Source organism: Oncorhynchus gorbuscha, linkage group LG12 (genome assembly GCF_021184085.1).
Source record: "Oncorhynchus gorbuscha isolate QuinsamMale2020 ecotype Even-year linkage group LG12, OgorEven_v1.0, whole genome shotgun sequence".
Lineage (NCBI taxonomy): Eukaryota > Metazoa > Chordata > Actinopteri > Salmoniformes > Salmonidae > Oncorhynchus > Oncorhynchus gorbuscha.
This window is the reverse complement of record NC_060184.1, coordinates 23,062,003-23,082,082: the sequence shown is the minus strand read 5'-3', so window position 1 is coordinate 23,082,082 and position 20,080 is coordinate 23,062,003. Positions and strand designations below refer to the sequence as shown.

The window sequence follows — 20,080 nt, the reverse complement described above, 5'->3', positions numbered from 1 at the left end:
TTCAATTCAACACAGGGTTCAACAAAGAATAGACAATACAATAGACCTAGGGTTTCAAGCTCTGGTTGAATTAAAATGTGATATTTAGTCATATTGAAGTGTATTCCGTTGTCAATGCAACCAAATATCACCATTTGAAGGAGATATCTTCTACTTGGATAGTTCCATCTGGCTTTAATTATTAATAATGTATATGTTGGAATCACGCCTCCATCTCAACCAGTGGCACAGATTGAAGATACATCTCCTTCAAATGCTGATATTTGGTTGCGTTGACAACCAAGCACAAATCAATATTCCTTTGTAATCCAGTAAACAGCCTACAGATAAGGCCATTTTACAAACTAATGTAACATTCAATTCAACCTTAACATGAGGTAAACATCCATGACCACATTGTGAGGTTACCGTAAATATACACTTCTTATGTAATCATACAAAGCGTGCATGTTGAAGATAGAATACATAGGTCGTCGCAGGTCTGTGGAGATCTTCACAATTGCTGTAATAATCTGTGCAGAATCACAAACGGCATTGATCACTTGCACCATGTACTTTTAATGTAAGTTCAACTGCAATCCAGGTCATTTGGTTCTGCTATTAGATGAACAACAGTGATAACACATTCATCTGTTGTATAAATAAACAAAATATCTTTGTATTCCCATTTGAACCTTGCTGTCCTTCTAAATGGCTGAAATCACAGTGATAACGCTTTTAGGTGACTTTTAGGTAACTAATCCAAACATCTGACATTGTTGTTACATTGGAATTTGGTTGTGCTTTAGATGTTTGAAAGCATAGTGATAACACATTACGAATTCAACTAACTTCTTCCTCATTTTGAGTGGGAGAAATGTAATATAGGTTTTCATCTCATTGATGTTACACCCTGATCTGTTTCACCTGTCTTTGTGCTCATCTCCACCCCCCTCCAGGTGTCGCCCATCTGCCCCATCCCCTGTGTATTTATACCGGTGTTCTCTGCTTGTCTGTTGCCAGTTTGTCTTGTCAAGCCTACCAGCGGTTTTCCCGTACTCCTGTTTTCTAGTTTTCCTGGTTTTGACCATTCTTCATATGTGCCGTTCTGTACCTTGTGACACTGCCCTGGATTACTGACCTCTACCTGCCCTGACCCTGAGCCTGCCTGTTGTTCTGTACCTTGTGACACTGCCCTGGATTACTGACCTCTACCTGCCCTGACCCTGAGCCTGCCTGTTGTTCTGTACCTTTTGGACTCTGCCCTGGATTACTGACCTCTACCTGCCCTGACCCTGAGCCTGCCTGTTGTTCTGTACCTTTTGGACTCTGCTCTGGATTACTGACCTCTACCTGCCCTGACCCTGAGCCTGCCTGTTGTTCTGTACCTTTTGGACTCTGCCATGGATTACTGACCTCTACCTGCCCTGACCCTGAGCCTGCCTGTTGTTCTGTACCTTTTGGACTCTGCTCTGGATTACTGACCTCTACCTGCCCTGACCCTGAGCCTGCCTGTTGTTCTGTACCTTTTGGACTCTGCTCTGGATTACTGACCTCTATCTGCCCTTGACCTGTCTTTTGCCTGCCCCGTTTTTGAAATAAACTTTTGTTACTTCGAACTCTCTGCATCTGGGTCTTATCCTGAGGTCTAATAATTGACCAACATCTCAACCAAATATTACCCAATTATCCACGTTGAAATGACGTGGTGTACCTAGTGGGATGCTTATGTTCAAACATGGATGATGTTTGGTTTGTGAAGATAAACTGTTGTTCTGGGAATTGCAAGGGCAGTTGAGAAGCTCTAATTGAGAAGTGAGACCATGGATGATTGGGGCTTGGGATCAACAAAACACAGCCTATCCATCATAAAGTTAGTTTTTTGGTAAACTCTCAAAAAATGATTCCGAATATTTTAGAAGGGCGACTCAGGTAAAAGGAAATGGATTGCTCTGATGTTTTTCTACACCCAATGAAATAGTTAATGTTTCATTCACATGTTTGAGAGAAGACTAGTAAGGTGGAGTTTGATATTTGAACTTAGGATAAGGATTACGTTGAATTCATATCAGTTCTCTGCTGCCAATGACTGGAACAAACTGCAAAAATCACTGAAGCTGGAAACTCATATCTCCCTCACTAGCTTTAAGCACCAGCTGTCAGAGCAGCTCACAGATCACTGCACCTGTACATAGCCCATCAGTAAATAGCCCATCCAACTACCTCATCCCCATACTGTATTTATTTATTTATCTTGTTCCTTTGCACCCCAGTATCTCTACTTGCACATTCATCTTCTGCACATCTATCACTCCAGTGTTTAATTGGTATATTGTAATTACTTTGCCACCATGGCCTATTTATTGCCTTACCTCCCAATTCTTATCTCACTTGCACACACTGTATATAGACTTTTTCTACTGTAGTATTGAATGTATGTTTGTTTATTCCATGTGTAACTCTGTGTTGTTGTATGTGTCGAACTGCTTTGCTTTATCTTGACCAGGTCGCAGTTGTAAATGAGAACTTGTTCTCAACTAGCCTCCCTGGTTAAATAAAGGTGGAATAAAAAATTATTGCTAATAAATGTACCCTAAAATATTCCTTTCCAACATTTCTTGCTAATGTAACCTTTTATTGGTCGATAACTTGATATAGTAGTATACAGTGGTGTAAAGTACTTAAGTAAAAATACTTTAAAGTAATACTTAAGTAGTTTTTTAGGGTATCTGTACTTCAATATTTATATTTTTGGCAACTTTTACTTTTACTCGACTACATTCCGAAAGAAAATAATGTACTTTCTACTCCATACATTTTCCCTGACACCCAAAAGTACTCATTACATTTTGAATGCTTAGCAGCACAGGAAAATGGTCTAATTCACACACTTAAAGATACAATTCCTGGTCATCCCTACTGCATCTGATCTGAAGGACTCACTAAACACAAATGTTTTGTTGGAGTGTTCCCCTGGCTATCTGTAAATTTAAAAGACAAGAAAATTGTGCCATTTGGTTTTCTTAATATAAGGAATTTGAAATTATTTATACTTCTACTTTTGATACTTAATTATATTTGAGCAATTACATATACAGTGGGGCAAAAAAGTATTTAGTCAGCCACCAATTGTGGCTCTCACTTAAAAAGATGAGAGAGGTCTGTAATTTTCATCATAGGTACACTTCAACTACGACAGACAAAATTATTTTTAAAAAATCCAGAAAATCACATTGTAGGATTTTTTATGAATTTATTTGCAAATTATGGTGGAAAATAAGTATTTGGTCACTACAAACAAGCAAGATTTCTGTCTCTCACAGACCTGTGACTTCCTCTTTAAGAGGCTCCTCTGTTACATGTATTAATGGCACCTGTTTGAACTTGTTATCAGTATAAAAGACACCTGTCCACAACCTCAAACAGTCACACTCCAAACTCCACTATGGCCAAGACCAAAGAGCTGTCAAAGGACACCAGAAACAAAATTGTAGACCTGCACCAGGCTGGGAAGACTGAATCTGCAATAGGTAAGCAGCTTGGTTTGAAGAAATCAACTATGGGAGCAATTATTAGGAAATGGAAGACATACAAGACCACTGATAATCTCCCTCGATCTGGGGCTCCATGCAAGATCTCACCCCGTGGGGTCAAAATGATCACAAGAACGGTGAGCAAAAATCCCAGAACCACACGGGGGGACCTAGTGAATGACCTGCAGAGAGCTGGGACCAAAGTAACAAAGCCTACCATCAGAAACACACTACATGTTCAGGCCCGTCTGAAGTTTGCTAGAGAGCATTTGGATGATCCAGAAGAAGATTGGGAGAATGTCATATGGTCAGATGAAACCAAAATATAACTTTTTGGTAAAAACTCAACTCGTCGTGTTTGGAGTTGTATCCAAAGAACACCATATCTACTGTGAAACATGGGGATGGAAACATCATGCTTTGGGGCTGATTTTCTGCAAAGGGACCAGGACAACTGATCCGTGTAAAGGAAAGAATGAATGAGGCCATGTATCGTGAGATTTTGAGTGAAAACCTCCTTCCATCAGCAAGGGCATTGAAGATGAAACGTGTCTGGGTCTTTCAGCATGACAATGATCCCAAACACACTGCCCGGGCGATGAAGGAGTGGCTTCGTAAGAAGCATTTCAAGGTCCTGGAGTGGCCTAGCCAGTCTCCAGATCTCAACACCATAGAAAATCTTTGGAGGGAGTTGAAAGTCTGTGTTGCCCAGCAACAGCCCCAAAACATCACTGCTCTAGAGGAGATCTGAATGGAGGAATGGGACAAAATACCAGTCAGTCAGATACAATACATGCTGATTTCTGAGAACAGTCCCATAATTTTGGTGCTGTACCACTTCGACAAGCTGGCAAACTAGCTACCGTATGGCCATTCAAACAAGCTTGCACTAGCCTGCTAGCTGGAGCAAATTTGCTCAGCTGATCGAACATGGTTTTCCAAGTAGCCAGTATATCATAGCTTCCGAGAGCGGAGGGATTTTCACAGATTTTCAGAACATTTGTAAATGTTTTGGTGATTTTCTGAACTGGATCCTGATTGGATCCCAAAATTCTAAGGCACTGCATCAGTGCTAGAGGAGTCACTACAGGCCCGGGTCCGATCCCGGGCTGTATCACACTTGCCTAGTTAAATTAAGGTTAAATAAACAAGGAACTAGTGTTAAATGGATGAGCAAAATCTTTATTTTTAGAGAGGAGTTCCATATCCTACAAGACAGATCGGTTAAGGGACGAGCATTGCGTAGGAGTGACATCATCTGCCTGTTATGGTAGGATGGAGTATGGCCTGCCTGGTGACATCAACAGGTTGTAAATTACACAATAGACCAATAAGAAAGAGTTCCAAACCTCTCTGCCAATAAATCAAATCAAATTGTATTTGTTGACATACACGTGTTTAGCAGATGTTATTGTGGGTGTAGCAAAATGCTTGTGCTTCTAGCTCCGACAGTGCAGTAATATCTAACAGTTTCACAACATATACACAAAATACATGGAAATCTAAATAAGGAATGAATTAAGAATATATATACATATATATCAGAGCAGCATTGGAATAAGATACAGTGGCAGAGTATAGAATACAGTATATTCATATGAGATGGGTGATGCAATATTTACAAACAACTCAAATGACTAAGATACCTAGAATACCTTAGAATAGTATAGAGTACAGTTTACACATACAGTAATGCAAGATACAGATATATTATTAAAGTGGCTAGTGTGTCCATTCCCTTAAAGTGGCCAGTGATTCCTAATCTGTCTATAGGCAGCAGCCTCTGATGTGCTGGAGATGTCTGTTTAACAGTCAGTGGTGTAGTCTAGAATACAATACAGTATATACATATGAAATGGGAGATGCAATATGTCAACACAATTTAAAAGTGACTAAGATACCGTAGAATAGTGTGGAGTGCGGTTTATACATATGAGATGAGTAATGTTAGATACGGAACATTATTAAAGTGGCTAGTGATCCATTTCAATAACAGCTAGATTTCAGTTTTCTACTCCTCACTCACTCCCAGACAGTCCTATCAAAACACTTGCTTGAGAAATTGCTCTTGCTAAGAATCACAGTAAGGTACTTAATTGTTACCCAGAAATGATTTTGTATTGAGATATAAAAAAACCCAGCTGCAGTTGACCTTAAACAAGCCAATTTCCTATTTGTGCTCGGTAAGTACACGAGAAAGAACTTCTACATACTTTCTTAGTATACTTAGTATGCTGAAAATGTAATATTCATAATAATAAATAAGCACCTTGTGTACTGAATCAAATCAGTTTTAACTTACCCTTCACTCTCGGCAGAAACTAGATTTCTTTCATATAAGAAAAGCGACAATCCTCATTCCGTGGTGGCAATTCTTGTGAGAGTGTCTGCTATATGAGTGCAGTTTCTGGAGAGTTTAATCTGGCCTGTGACACACAAAACGAATTGAAATGGCTTTGGGCACATTGCGGAATGAATACAAAATGACACAGACAACTCATACAGTGCATATGTAACTCTTGACATACCCTCAACAGATTAGACACACATCCACAGGGGTCAGTTCAGGTGCAGTGTAGAATTGCAGCATAAATTCTACAGCGTAAATTCCTAAGTAAAAGTTATCATTATCTGAACATAGATAACAAACGATATGGCTGTTTTTTTAGCTGTAAACTAGTTAGTGACAAAGCACAAACAAAGGATATCTTGTGAGACAGGGAAGGTACATTATTATTGATCTTTTGACTGGAATATAGGTAGTGTAGTGTTGGTCAAGAAAGTGAAGGGGAAATAAAAGAGGTGTTGCTGTCACCAACTGAGATCATGTTTAATGGCTCAATACAAGGTTATGGCACGCCAGTGAATCTCAGTGATTTTGTTACGTCTCCTCTCAGTGAGTATCACAGTGTTCTCTAGAGTCGAGACGAAAGGTCTGTCAGAATTAAAGTGGGTGTACTCTAGAACACTATATCGAGATAAAGGGCTGTCATAAAAACTAAGACACATACTACAGTATCCGTTACACCTTCTTTCATAGTTAATTAATAATCTTAATCGGAAGCTGGGCAGCATGTGTAAATGACGGCCTTGTAGTGAGTCAAGGGATGGGAGAGGCAACGTGAACCACACCTGCATGCAACGAGTCACCGTGCAGAGGTTTGGGGTGTTGGTACATGATGCTAATCAGAATGACAACCAGGTCTGTCAGACTGACTGGATCTGTAAGACAGGAAAATTATAAATTGATCAGACAGTTAGGGTGGCAACATAGAATAATGGATTGCAGCTGCTGTACCTCAAGGATGGGGTCTACGTAACTTCTGTGAAATAACTGTCAAACTATCTAAAACGATAAGACTTTTTTTTAAAAAACATTTTATTTCTGCTCATTCCTTTGCTTTTCCCCACTTTGATGGGAAAGAGCTTTCTCCCATTCTCCCTTCCTAGCACACATAATGAGTGAACAAAATAAGTGTATTCCAGCTTTTTGTCAGTGAAGAGTACTTTTAGCAATGCCTGAACAGAAACAAGGTCATAATTCAACAGTGGGAACATAATATATAAAACGCTGTCTAGACCCAATTAACATCTGACCAGGTAAAACTGATGTATAACAAATAGCATACTGATGTAATTTCATACAATTTCTTCACAAACCTATCTTTTAGCGTATGCTAAAACAATTAAAACACACAACGGGCAGTTCTGACACTACAAAGGTTTTGTATAATTTCAGCCAGTAATTTTGAAAGTAGCACTCACGAGCCAAAACTGGTGCTCAGAATTGTGTACAGTTGTGTACATCAATTATTTTGTATATATCTTTCGTCCTGCAAAAAAAAAAATGTGTTCGATGTTACAATTTGTACAATATGTTACAAATGTTTAAGGGACAAAAAGCCTTTGTACAATCACTGACAATGGGTTCAGTTTATCTGTGCTCATCCAAAGCAAGGTCAAGAACGCAACCTCACTCTACGCCAGATAACACGAGGCACGTTCCGGAGAAATACTCCCTCCTCTCTGACGATAACACAGCTATCTGGGCTCAGGAGACAGGCAGGGAGGGAATAACACCTATGTTTAAAGGAGAACTATACAGCATAGTGATGCATTAAGCGTCTCTTTTTCACTCGGCCTTCCATATCATACATGAGGCTGTGGACATTTGTACTGTATTCAGGAGAAACAATGTATGGAGAAAAATAGTGTCTCAATGGATTTAGCATGAGAGAGAATAGAGAAGCTAGTCTGAATTAGAATACAGGCGTAGGATAGGTAATATGTTCCGTCCTAACCAAATGACAAAACATCTAATGGATTCTTAAATACTTTCTGCATTTTCATAACCCAGAGTCTCCTTTACTTAATTACCCCGTAGAATGATATAGCCTACCACAAGTTAATTAGCAAAATTAGAGTAAGCTCTAGTCCACACATAAGCCATTCGTTTTATCGTGGACTAAATGATGTATACATATTGCATGGTCATAGACAATCTGGGCTTTTCAAGACTTTTCATGAGCCCTGTACTACCTGAGCTTGACCAGTCAGTGATTCCCTCCATCCACACCAACACTATGCAGCTCCTCCCCAGACTTTACAGTATACACAGTGGTCATCTCTATCAGTGCATGTGAGCACTCCACGACTCTGGCGATAGATAGTAGCAGAGCCATTGGGCCTGGAGAGGAGGAGGACAGACCAAGACCACAGAGGAAAACAAACCAGCCTGATAACTCCTGATACGGTCCGCCTAAACAAGACTTGACCTATTCAGCATCTAAACACCCTCCACCACAGAGTGGGATAAGGAGGTGTGTGAACTAGGTCAATAGGGAGAGATGGAGGCAAGCTGTGAGGGGTAGCTTCTGGCGCCTGCATCGAGTTCTCAAGGGATATAGAACAGGTTAAATAAATAGACATTTTCACCTCCAACAACTAGATATGAAATTGGCCTACATGTCAATTGTTGGTGTTGTGCTACAGTAAATCTTGGTTTTAATGTAATTGAAATAGAATAGAGAAATACTCGTGTAGATTAAAGTTGAACTCACTGATGTGCTGGTTCTCGATAGAGTGGATGACCTCACCCGTCTCGTCTATGAATGGGTCACAGGACTCAATAGATACACTGCTGAAGAGCTGCTACAAAATCTGGGATAGAACAGCACTCATTACAATAATCCAAGGGATGTTTTAAACACTGAAAAAAAGACAACTGAAGACCAGGAAATTACTTTGTTTAAAGTTAAAATGAATTAAGTTAATATATTTTCCAGAACTCTACCTCAGAATATAACTATGAATAGCAAGTGTAATGTCTTCATCTGTAATGGCGTTCGTCTGTTGAAAGAAGAGAGTCGGACCGAAATGCAGCGTGTTGGTTACTCATGACTTTAATGAAAGAATCACGGTACATGAAATAACTGAAAGACGAAAACAACAAACGGAACGAAACTAATTACAGCCTATCTGGTGAATACTACACAAAGACAGGAACAATCACCCACGAAATACAAAGCGAAACTAAGGCTGCCTAAATACGGTTCCCAATCCAAGACAACGAGAATCACCTGACTCTGATTAGGAATCGCCTCAGGCAGCCAAGCCTATACCACACCCCTAATCAGCCGCGATCCCAAATAATACAAACCCCAATACGAAAACAACATATAAACCCATGTCACACCCTGGCCTACCCAAACATATAACAAAAACACAAAATACAATGACCAAGGCGTGACATCATCATCCATCAATGTCATACTGTAAGGCAAGCATTACATATATGGCAAGGTTTTAATAGCTATAAAGGCAAGGCATTTAATATTAATCAAACTGGGAACTCATTTCTAATCACGAAGGAGGAGAATCAGAGACAGACCCTTGAGATTCCTGGAGTGGTCAATCATCAGCTCATCATCAATCTCACCACCACCCTCATTTCCAGTCCACTCTCACTGCCACAGAACAGAACCATTAAGATTAGTCATCACTCACTCACCAGAGACTTGTACTTCATCTCCAGAACCCTGTAGACCACGGTCCTGCTGTAGTAACCATGCTGGAAGAGACAGGACTGACATCATCTTCACTCAGCACTGACAATTGGTTAGTTGGTTTCTTGTAGTGTTAATAGAAGCTAGGTTAATATTGTGCTCACCATCCACCTATTAAACCAGGTGGCTTTGATATCCAGTAAGGCAATGAGGTGCAAGGCTTTCTCTGACCCTTGTGCCTCTAACCCGTGTTCAGGGTGTAAGGACAGGAGGGAGAAAGTACTCTATTATGTCCTCCATGTACCTAGTGAGACAAAGAGGATATCAAATTACATTTTAGACTAAACTGTTACTTTGCAAGTGCTGATTACTGAATATACTGTAAAATAGAACATCTCACTTTTGTGGGTGGCGAATCCAAAAGATTGTCACTTCCTTCTGAAAATCATTCATTAGTTTCATCTGGTGGAAAAATAAATGTGAATAAAAACTATATCATATTCATAAGGGTATAACTGCCATGCTAGTATCACATTACAGAGTGCATTCGTGTTTTAGAAGACGAGTAATGTCCGGTCTGTTTACATCAATCCCAACCGATTGTGACGACCCTCCCACTCTGTCTGCCGTATTCTCTCTGTTATTTCCTTATTAGGATGCTGGTGGGCGGAGTTGGGAGGGTCGTCAGCTACATGGGAAACACCTGGGCCCGGTGTCTCCCAGGATAAATACACCACTTCCCCATTCATGGAGGAGACTCTCTCCATGCAGACACCTTTATAGATTTGGTTGTTTTTCTTAGTGGTTTTTTGGTTGTTTTCTTTGGAACCTTTCAACACCCTGCATTATCACATTCATGCAAAACACTCACTTACACTACTGACTACTGATTACAGACACCATGGTATATTATACTTAGTTACTTATTAAATAAATCTATATTTTATTTCTCCTTATCTCCACGTTGTCTCCCTTTTGTTACGGGCTTTGAGCCGGTTCGTGACACCGATCCAGTCAGGAGGCTCAGTTTATTTATTTTTTTACCTTTATTTAACTAGGCAAGTGAGTTAAGTGTTTACGCCTCAAGCACAGATCCAATGCCTTAGACCGCTCGGGAGCCCCAGTTTAAGGTACATGAAGTCAGACTCCAGACTTTTAGCTATTTGTCAGAAGGCAAAATATACATTATTGTCATGCCTTGGTCATTGTATTTTGTGGGTGTTTGTTCCTATCTTTGTGTAGTAGTCACCAGATAGGCTGTAATAGGTTTCACGTTCCGTTCTGTTGTTTTTGTATTTAGATTCAGTTATTTCATGTACCGCAATTCCTTCATTAAAGTCATGAATAACCTACACGCTGCATTTCGGTCTGACTCTCTTCATTCAACAGACGAACGCCGTTACAATTATTCACATCATTATCCACATCAGACTTTGAATAGAAAAAGAAACAAGACATTTCAGAAACATATAGGAGAAAACTAATGAATTACCTAAACTGTTGTAGATCTCTCTTATTACATTCAGTGGAGAAGAGAATGTTTTTGATCAAAAAGCCCCGGACCTTATCCTGAATAGAGGATCAACAAAACTATGACTCATGCAGGTGTGAATTTTTGCAATTTCACTGTGACAAATGTTCATCAGACCAATAAAAAACTAAAGATTTTTACAAAACAGAACACAAAATCCCTAGGGGGTGAATTCCCATATTAGAGTATCTTATTCTATTTAGCCCATTACATTCTAAGCCCTGTCTAAACTGGGGTAAGGGGTTTCACTAAGGTTTATGGAATTGTTTTAAGAAGGTCATACGTAAGATAATTTTGCTATTTGATTTAGAATTTTAAGACCCCTTGAAGTATCAAAAAATATATTTTAAAAGTATTTCATGAACATTTTATTTGGCCTTACTGCTATTTGCCCATACAAACGCATTGAATAACAGATTCACTACATGGAATAACAGTCCCAAAAATTAAATAAAAAGGGAAGTTTGTTCTGAAGTGTCTGTCCTATATCTGAGAGATATAAGAAAGATCAGGAAACATTGTTTACATGTATTTAAACCCTTATTTTTGGCACTTAACAGTCTCCATACATACTTCCATCCATTTTTTCAAATGGTACCAGGGGACCTTCAGACAAGTCTTGTGAAGCCTGTGGGCATCCTAGAGCAAAACAACCGACATGTATTTGTTCGTGAGAGTCTCACATTTCCATATTATTGTGTAAACCAAACTGTTCGGATGCTACAGATGATTTTGTGAGAAGACTGATTTTCGGGATGTCTCATTGTCTGACAAACACCGTCCTAGCTCTGTAACCTTTCACCGCAGATGCAGAAGTGTGACATCAGCAAATGCGGTAAATCCAATGCAAAAAACAGATATCTTTAGCTTAAATAGACAGATTTTTATGGTAATTGTTTTTATTCGATTTCCGCAGTGTCATGTTTGTCATTTATTGTCATGTCTTGTCCCTGTGCTCCCCATGCTATTCGTTTCCCTCTGCTGGTCTTGTTTGGTTCTTTCCCTCCTTCTATCCCTCTCTCTCCCCTCCCTCTCTCACTCTCTCGCTCTCTCTTCTCTCTGTCGTTCCGTTTTGTTCCTAAATCATCATTTAGTCTTCCCACACCTGTTCCCGATCCTTTCCCCTGATTAGAGTCCCTATTTATTCCTTTGTGATCCGTTCCTGTCCCGTCGGTTCCTTGTATTGTATTCACCATGCTGTGATTGCGTTTCGCCCTGTCCTGTCGTGTTTTTGCCGTGATTGTGTATCACCCTGTCCTGTCGTGTTTTGTGCCTTCATCAGAAGCATGTCTCAGTCGACTCGGCCTGCGCCTACCCGAAGACCTGCAGTCTGTGGCCTTCTCCAGTTGTTTTCCCTCTACAAATCTAGAGGATTTCTGTTATTCCGTTTTGGACTTTAATAAACTCTGTTTCTGTTAAGTCGCGTTTGGGTCCTCTTTCACCTGCATGACAGAAGGAACCGACCAAGGAATGGACCCAGCGACTTCAGACGCTCGTTACACTGCCGTCGAGATCCAAGGAGCCATGCTCGGCAGACATGAGCAGGAATTGTCTGCTGCTCGCCAGGCTAAAACCTGGCTGCTCAGGTTTCCACCTCTCTGGACAGTTCCAGAGTCTCGTCTTGCCACCTTTACTTCCTGGCCTGCCGAGCCTCCAGAACCTAAATAACCCACCTTGGACTGACTGCATTTCTCACGCAGTTGAGATTGTGTTCTCTCTCCAACCCATACTCTAGAATATGACTCATTTCTCCTTACTGGCCGGGCTCGAGAATTACAGCTATCTGGGAGGCAAGGCTGTTTGCTCTAACGATTTCCAGAACTTTAAAGAGGAGATGATTCGGGTTTTTGACCGTTCAGTTTTTGGTGGGGAGGCTTCTAGGGCCCTGGCTTCCTTATGCCAAGGTGAACGGTCCATAACGGATTATTCCAAGTTTCGCACTCTTTGCCTCTAGTGAGTGGAACATTTTTTTCTGGAGGGACTCCACACTCTCCCGAGGTTCCTTCAGATGTGGACTCTTTGATTGCTCTCGCCATCCGCATAGAACGACAGATCTTCGCACCGGGCTCGTGGAAGAGAGCTCGCATCATGTTTCCCTGCTCCGCAAACCATCTCCCCCTCTGGCTTTGAGACTGAGCCCATGCAGCTGGGAGGGATTCATCTCGAATAAGGAGAGGGAACGGAGGATCACCAACCGCCTGTGCCTCTATTGTGGAGTTGCTGGACATTTTGTTAATTCATGTCAGTAAAAGCAGACTCATCTGCAGGGCTACAGGTGAGCGCAACTTCTCAAGTCTCTCCATCAAAGTCCTGTACACTTTGTCGCACCTACGCTGGACCGGTTCATGCACTGTGTAGTGCCTTGATAGACTCTGGGGCTGGGGGTTGTTTCATGGACACACATGGGTTCGGAAACATGACATTCCTTTCAGAGAGTTGGATAGGCCTGCGCCCATGTTCGCAATTAATTTGAACACTGCCTTTGACCTCTGGTAATAAGACTATTTCTTTTTTGATTTTCCGTTCAATTTACACCTGTTGTTTTGGGTCATCCCTGGCTGGTATGTCATGAATCCTTCTATTGATTGGTCTGGTAATCTTTTTCTTTAGTGAGGTGTTTGATGTCTGCCATCCCTCCCGTTTCTTCTGTCCCTACTTCTCAGGAGGGGCCTGGCGATTTGACAGGAGTGCCGGAGGAGTTCAGCAAGGTCTTGCAGCTGGTCCCGGGCCAGCTCCCTTCCTCCTCACCGGTCTTGATGATTGTGGTGTTGATCTCCTTCCGGGGACCACTCCTCCTCGAAACACTTTCTCTGTCGGCTCCCGAACGTAGGGCTCTCGACTGTGTCTTCACTTTTTTGCCATGGTGCCTTCTTCCTCTCCGGCCGGGGCGGGGTTCTTTTTGTTGAGAGGGGGACGGTGCTCTGTTATGAGTTGGCGGTTGAGAGTCGTTGTCCGCTTCCCCTTATGTCATCAGCCTTCGAATTCTGCAAGCCAGGTGCTTTACTAAACTGGACCTTCGTAAGCTTACCATCTCGTGCGCATCAGAGAGGGGGACGAGTGGAAACAACGTTTAATACCCGTTAGGGCATTTTGAGTGGGTTCTGCCGTTCGGTCTCGCCAATGCGCCAGCTGTTTTTCAGGCATTAGTTAATGATGTTCTGAGAGACATGCTGAACATTTTTGTTTTTGTCTATCTTGACGATATCCTGATTTTTTTCTCCGTCACTCGAGATTCATGTTCAGCACGTTCAACTACAGCGCCTTTTAAAATAAAGGCTGAGAAGTGCTTTTTCATACGGTTCCGTTATTTCCGCTGAATTCAGATATTCTGGTCCAAGCTGTCAGTGATATAAACGTGTCGAGTTGCAGCCAGGTTTCAATTTCTATCGGATTCGTTTTCGGGTTGGATCTCACAGCTCTTACTTCTGTCAAGACGTGTTTTAAGTGGTCAAGGGAGCTTTTGATCTTCTAAAAGAACGTTTACGTGGTTACTGACGTCACTAGACAATTCATTGTGAGGTTGAAGAATGGGAGCCATTCTATCCCAGCGCTTCCAGTCTGACGATAAGGTTCATCCTTGCGCTTATTTTTCTCAATCTGAGCGCAACTATGATGGGGTAACTCTGCTCCCATCCGTTAGCCCTATGGCGACAGTGGTTGGAGGGGCCTTCCTTCGTTTGGACAGACCATTTGGTACATCCGTTCTGCAAACGACTTAATGCCCGTCAAGCTCGTATTTCATTTCTTAATGGTGCAAGAACTAAGCCTGATGCCTTATCCCGTCTGTTTAGTTCTTCTGTGGCTTTACTGATCCCGAGGGGATTATTCCTTACGGGCGTGTTGTCTTAAAGTCTGGGAATTGAAAGACAGGTTAAGGTACGCACACTGCGAGTAACCTCCTTTTCGTTCCTGTTTCCACTTCTGGCTGTTCTTCAGTGGGCTCACTCTGCCAAGTTAGGGGCCATCCCGGTGTTCGAGGCATCTTGCCATTCAAGGAGCGTGATTTCATAATAACTTCCATCCCCATTCCTTCTCGACCATGGTCTCACATTGCCTTAGACTTCTGCCTTTGTCTGCGGGGACCTAATGTTGGACCTAAGGCGGCACATTTCATTCCCCTCGCTAAACAAGGAGAGCAACAAACATTATTGAGAATGTATTCAGAATTCATGGCCTCCAGTGGTTCCGTTTCAGACAGAGGCCCGCAATTGTCACAGTTTTGGAGGGAGTTCTGTCGTTTGATTGGTGCGTCCGTCAGTCTCTCTTCCGGGTTTCATCCCCAGTCTAACGGTCAAGCAGAGAGGGCCAATCAGACGATTGGTCGCATACTACGCATTTCTTTCAGAAACCCTGCGTCTTGGGCAGAACAGCTTGGGCAGAATACGCTCACAATACCGGGTTATCTCCGTTTCAGAGTCACCAGCCTCTATCCCAGCTTGCCGAGTCAGCGTGCATTAACGTTGTGAGCGCACCTGGAGAAACTTTGCCGTTAAGGGCACAGACGGTGATAGTAAACGATTAAGAGTCCAAGGTATTGTTGCGGCCAGAGAGTTTTTCCACTCGCAACCTTCCTCTTACGACAGCTTCTCGTAAGTTGACTCCGCGGTTCATTGGTCCGTTGGAGGTCGTCAATCCTGTCGCAGTGCGACTGCTTTTCCGCGACATCTTCGTCGCGTCCATCCTGTCTTCCATGTCTCCTGTGTTAAGCCCTTTCTTCGCACCCCCGTTCGTCTTCCCTCCCCCCCTCCCGTCCTTGTCGAGAACCTTTTACAAGGTACATAAGATTATGGACATGCGTTCTCGGGGACGGTCAAATACCTAGTGGATTGGGAGGGTTACGGTCCTGAGGAGAGGAGTTGGGTTCCGTCTCGGGACGTGCTGGACCGTTCGCTCATCGATGATTTCCTCCGTTGCCGCCAGGAAGTGCGCCAGGAGGCGCTCGGTGAGTGGGGGTACTGTCATGTTTGTCATTTATTGTCATGTCTTGTCCCTGTGCTCCCCATGCTATTCGTTTCCCTCTGCTGGTCTTGTTTGGTTCTTTCCCTCCTTCTATCCCTCTCTCTCCCCTCCCTCTCTCACTCTCTCGCTCTCTCTTCTCTCTGTCGTTCCGTTCCTGCTCCCAGCTGTTCCTATTCCCCTAATCATCATTTAGTCTTCCCACACCTGTTCCCGATCCTTTCCCCTGATTAGAGTCCCATTTATTCCTTTGTGATCCGTTCCTGTCCCGTCGGTTCCTTGTATTGTATTCACCATGCTGTGATTGCGTTTCGCCCTGTCCTGTCGTGTTTTTGCCGTGATTGTGTATCACCCTGTCCTGTCGTGTTTTGTGCCTTCATCAGACGCTGCGTGTGAGCAGGTGTCTCAGTCGACTACGGCCTGCGCCTACCCGAAGCGACCTGCAGTCTGTGGCCGCTTCTCCAGTTGTTTTCCCCTCTACAAATCTAGAGGATTTCTGTTATTCCGTTTTGGACTTTAATAAACTCTGTTTCTGTTAAGTCACGTTTGGGTCCTCTTTCACCTGCATGACACGCAGGGTGCGGAAATCGACTCTAAGGGGTTTTAAAGACCTAGTATAAAGACAGAGATTTTAAATGTCTACTCTAAGAATGCCTACAAGCGTTGTTGTCAATGTTTAATAGCGTATGAAGATGGCCTACTTTACTTTGAGTTAATCTATCAGACATCTTCAGTTGCCAAACTAAGCTGTCCAGCTCTTTACCTTTTAACATTTTGTTGTATTAGCAAAACCAGGATGACTGCATTCCTTTGAGTAGTACATTAATATGACTTTCTAAGTTACATAAGAAAGGCATTTTGCTGAGGACATGTTATCTCCAATCATAAGTGCCAACTTTTGTGTGAGCATTTTCAGTGACTTACACTGAGGTCAGGGTCTGGGTCAGCCAGTGCAGCTGAGAGGTTCCTATGCAGGCTGCTCCAACTCCCACAGCTCAGCACATCCGAGGTCTATGCACCACACAGACCCTGCATGGCCTCCCAGTGCACTTGCACACCACATCACTGTCACTCTCAGAGACCACACAACATTGGATGCAATTAATAACACTTTTACCAATCTAGTAATAATCTAGCAAATTATACAGAATATAAATCATATTGAAATCATTTTAACTCTTTAGGTCTACTAGGGTCCAACCTTTCAGCAAGTACTTGCAGCTGCTATTGTTTGATAAATACATAACCCTAAGGAAACATTTGCAACTGTAGTTAATGTGTAATTACTGTACATTCACTTTTTTGTGCTCGTGAGTTATAATTAGACAGCATAAATTACACTGATTGCAAACTCAACACAGAGGCAACACAAACAACTTAAGCCTATAATGTAATGATTTACAAGTATATTAGTATTACTTATCCAGATCAACAAAATATGTTTATACGGTATAATGATACTGGTCCGGTAGTGTATAAAAAGCCATTCAATGGATCGTTGGGTGGATCCTCACTTTGCAAGAGTGACTTTTAGGCAAATTCTTTAACATGGTACTACCTGATTGAAGGAAGAATGACTGTCGGAGCAGTTGTCTGTGTAATGGCTGTTTAACTGAGGATGTTGGCTCTCCCTGTGCATCTCCTTCCTTCTCAGTTGGTCCTCTTCAAACGTATTCATCAATGGTTCAACAACTACCATCATCGTGTTCTTCAGTGTTTCTAATTATTTGCTTGTATCTATAAATGACAAAGTAGAGGTTAGAAATTTATTTAAGTGTCATTCCACAATGACATAATAATTTACATCACATATTACAGATTTTCTTTTACCATAATGTGGACCACTCAGGTAGAGCAACAAACATAGTCGGACATGGTACAGTGGTTCCTTTCGCGTCATGTACATGACATTTTCTACATTATTGGTAACAGTTATTATACATTAGGTCATCTATACACATGCATTAATATACACAGAAACAAAGTATAGTAGATAAAAGGACATTTAGGCACTTATCACGAAACTTATCCGATGGAGGATAAGATCGCATGCTTTGGCGCAGGAATTGACATTATTGTTACCTGATGAAATTTTACACAAAGTAAATGAGACAGGTAAATACAATGAAAAATCTAGTCTTCACTAAGGGAAAGGGGGATACCTTGTTAGTTGTACAACTGAATGCATGCAACTGAAATGTGTCTTCTGCATTTAACCCAACCCTCTGAATCAGAGGAGTGCAGAGGGCTGCCATAATCCACTTCCACGTCTTTGGTGCCATGAATAGTGGGTTAACTGCCTTGCTCAGGGGCAGAACGACAGATTTTTACCTTGCCGCTATTGCTTCAAGATTGTATTCATTGTGAAGCACACAAGCACATAGGCTTTAGACTCCCTGTAAGCAATGGCATATTCTGTGAAGTAAGTGACGAGCCATGTTGGGAATACAGTAAAGGATAAGTCACTTGTGACAAGTCTTCACTGATAATGCTTTATAGAGACACCATACATACTCTCCAGATTCTCTAGTCCTCCTTGTAACAGCATGAACCAAGGTGTCCTGACCGGACCCAACAGCATGTCCCTCTCCTGTTACATCTCTCTGTCACCTCCTCGATAACGGCTCTCAGAGAGCTTTCCACATACTGCCGCAGGTACTTAACAAATTCACAACTGAAAAAGACGGATATTCAACAAGCGTTAGATAATAATGGATATAATTTACTACAGATTTGATTGTAGCAAATGAGAAGGTATTAAATTCTGCTTACTTATGGAAGTTCTTGTCCATCTCCTCCAGATTAAGCAATAATTCCTCTGCACGTTAAATTGGTAGATGCACCTGAGATTCTGTCTTGATGCTTTTTAGCAGTTGCCTCAACAGACTGAAGTTCAGACTCCTCCTCAGCTGAGATCTGAGACATGGTCCTAATGTGGATTCACTCTTCTCTGCAGAAATATCCACAGAATGGAGATTATCCAGTGGCAACTCAGTTTGCTCGCTAGCTACAGTGCTACTTTAATGTAACAACTCAAATCAAATCAAATCGTATTTCTCACATGCGCCGAAAGAACAGGTAGACCTTACAGTGAAATGCTTACTTACAAGCCCTTAACCAACAGTGCAGTTTGAAGAAGAAAACAAATAAAAATATAACAAATATAGCTAGACAAACGATGCCATTGTATTAAAACGTGGACATGCTTTATCTTGCCATGTAACGTTACTGCAGCTAGTTGACGTTATGTTTGTTTGACATGGTAGCTAACGTTAGCTTGCTAACAACGAAGGTAAGGAGATAAAGTCATTTGCATAACAGACCTTGGTTAAACATTTTCGCAAAGCCATTGCAAATGTATCACATTGTAATAAACAGTTTACGACGTCCATACCGTACTGCTCATTTCGCCAATATAGTTGTGCAGTTAGCCACAATTTCCAACCTCCTGCAGAAACATGGAAACATGTTACAGTACCTTGGAAAAGGGGTGCAAACAAACACCATATTTTTGTGTTTGTTAACACTGACAATTATGATATCCAATAAATTCCAGCTACTCCTGTTATTTTAAACCAAAGTGTTCATGCACTATCCTCTTTCCTGTGCCTTTAAATCCCTGTCCGTTAGATGTCACGTGGTCCCCCATGTTTACACTCTCTTCCGGGAAAGGAACGTCTGTCAAAAGCCACATCAAAAATAGAACAGTATGAAGACAGGCAAAAAAAGGGTCAGTCTTAAAGTGCATCTCACACAAGACCACAGGCTATTGTTCCCATAAACTGCAGGTACACAGATCAGTGCTGATTAAAATGGGGTGACGGATAGACATTTAGTAGTCCATAGTCCATTTTAAACTTTAGGCCAACCATGACCCTTGTTTGTGTTATCTTTTCTAGTTTGGACTTGTGCAGTCAATGCCAGAATGGATTTGTGTTTTTCGGTCATGTATGCTCACAATCTCATGCTGAAAGGTCTCCTTCATACAGAAAACTGAACTCCAGTCACTAAACTCATGACAACAAAGTTATGCCTAGCTAATACAGGCATCAAACAGATGATGAGTGAATGAGTGT

The 20,080-nt window shown here is 41.8% G+C and overlaps 1 long non-coding RNA gene across 7 annotated transcripts; it reads right to left on the bottom strand.

Annotated features, from left to right (window-relative positions):
- Positions 1-4,204: 4,204 nt before the first annotated feature.
- Positions 4,205-19,780, bottom strand: LOC123990725. Of its 7 annotated transcripts, none has more exons than XR_006830700.1 (12): positions 19,399-19,779; positions 18,777-18,954; positions 18,519-18,678; positions 16,929-17,741; positions 9,918-9,979; positions 9,682-9,821; positions 9,523-9,582; positions 8,806-8,861; positions 8,573-8,672; positions 6,645-6,734; positions 5,815-5,938; positions 4,205-4,259 (listed from the first exon to the last, which is right to left on the bottom strand). It is a non-coding gene; the product is annotated as an uncharacterized LOC123990725 (long non-coding RNA). The 7 variants fall into 7 exon arrangements; XR_006830699.1 differs by lacking the exon at positions 4,205-4,259 and adding an exon at positions 4,267-4,803 and having other exon boundaries at positions 19,399-19,778; XR_006830701.1 differs by lacking the exon at positions 4,205-4,259 and having other exon boundaries at positions 4,267-5,938; positions 19,328-19,779.
- Positions 19,781-20,080: the final 300 nt, after the last annotated feature.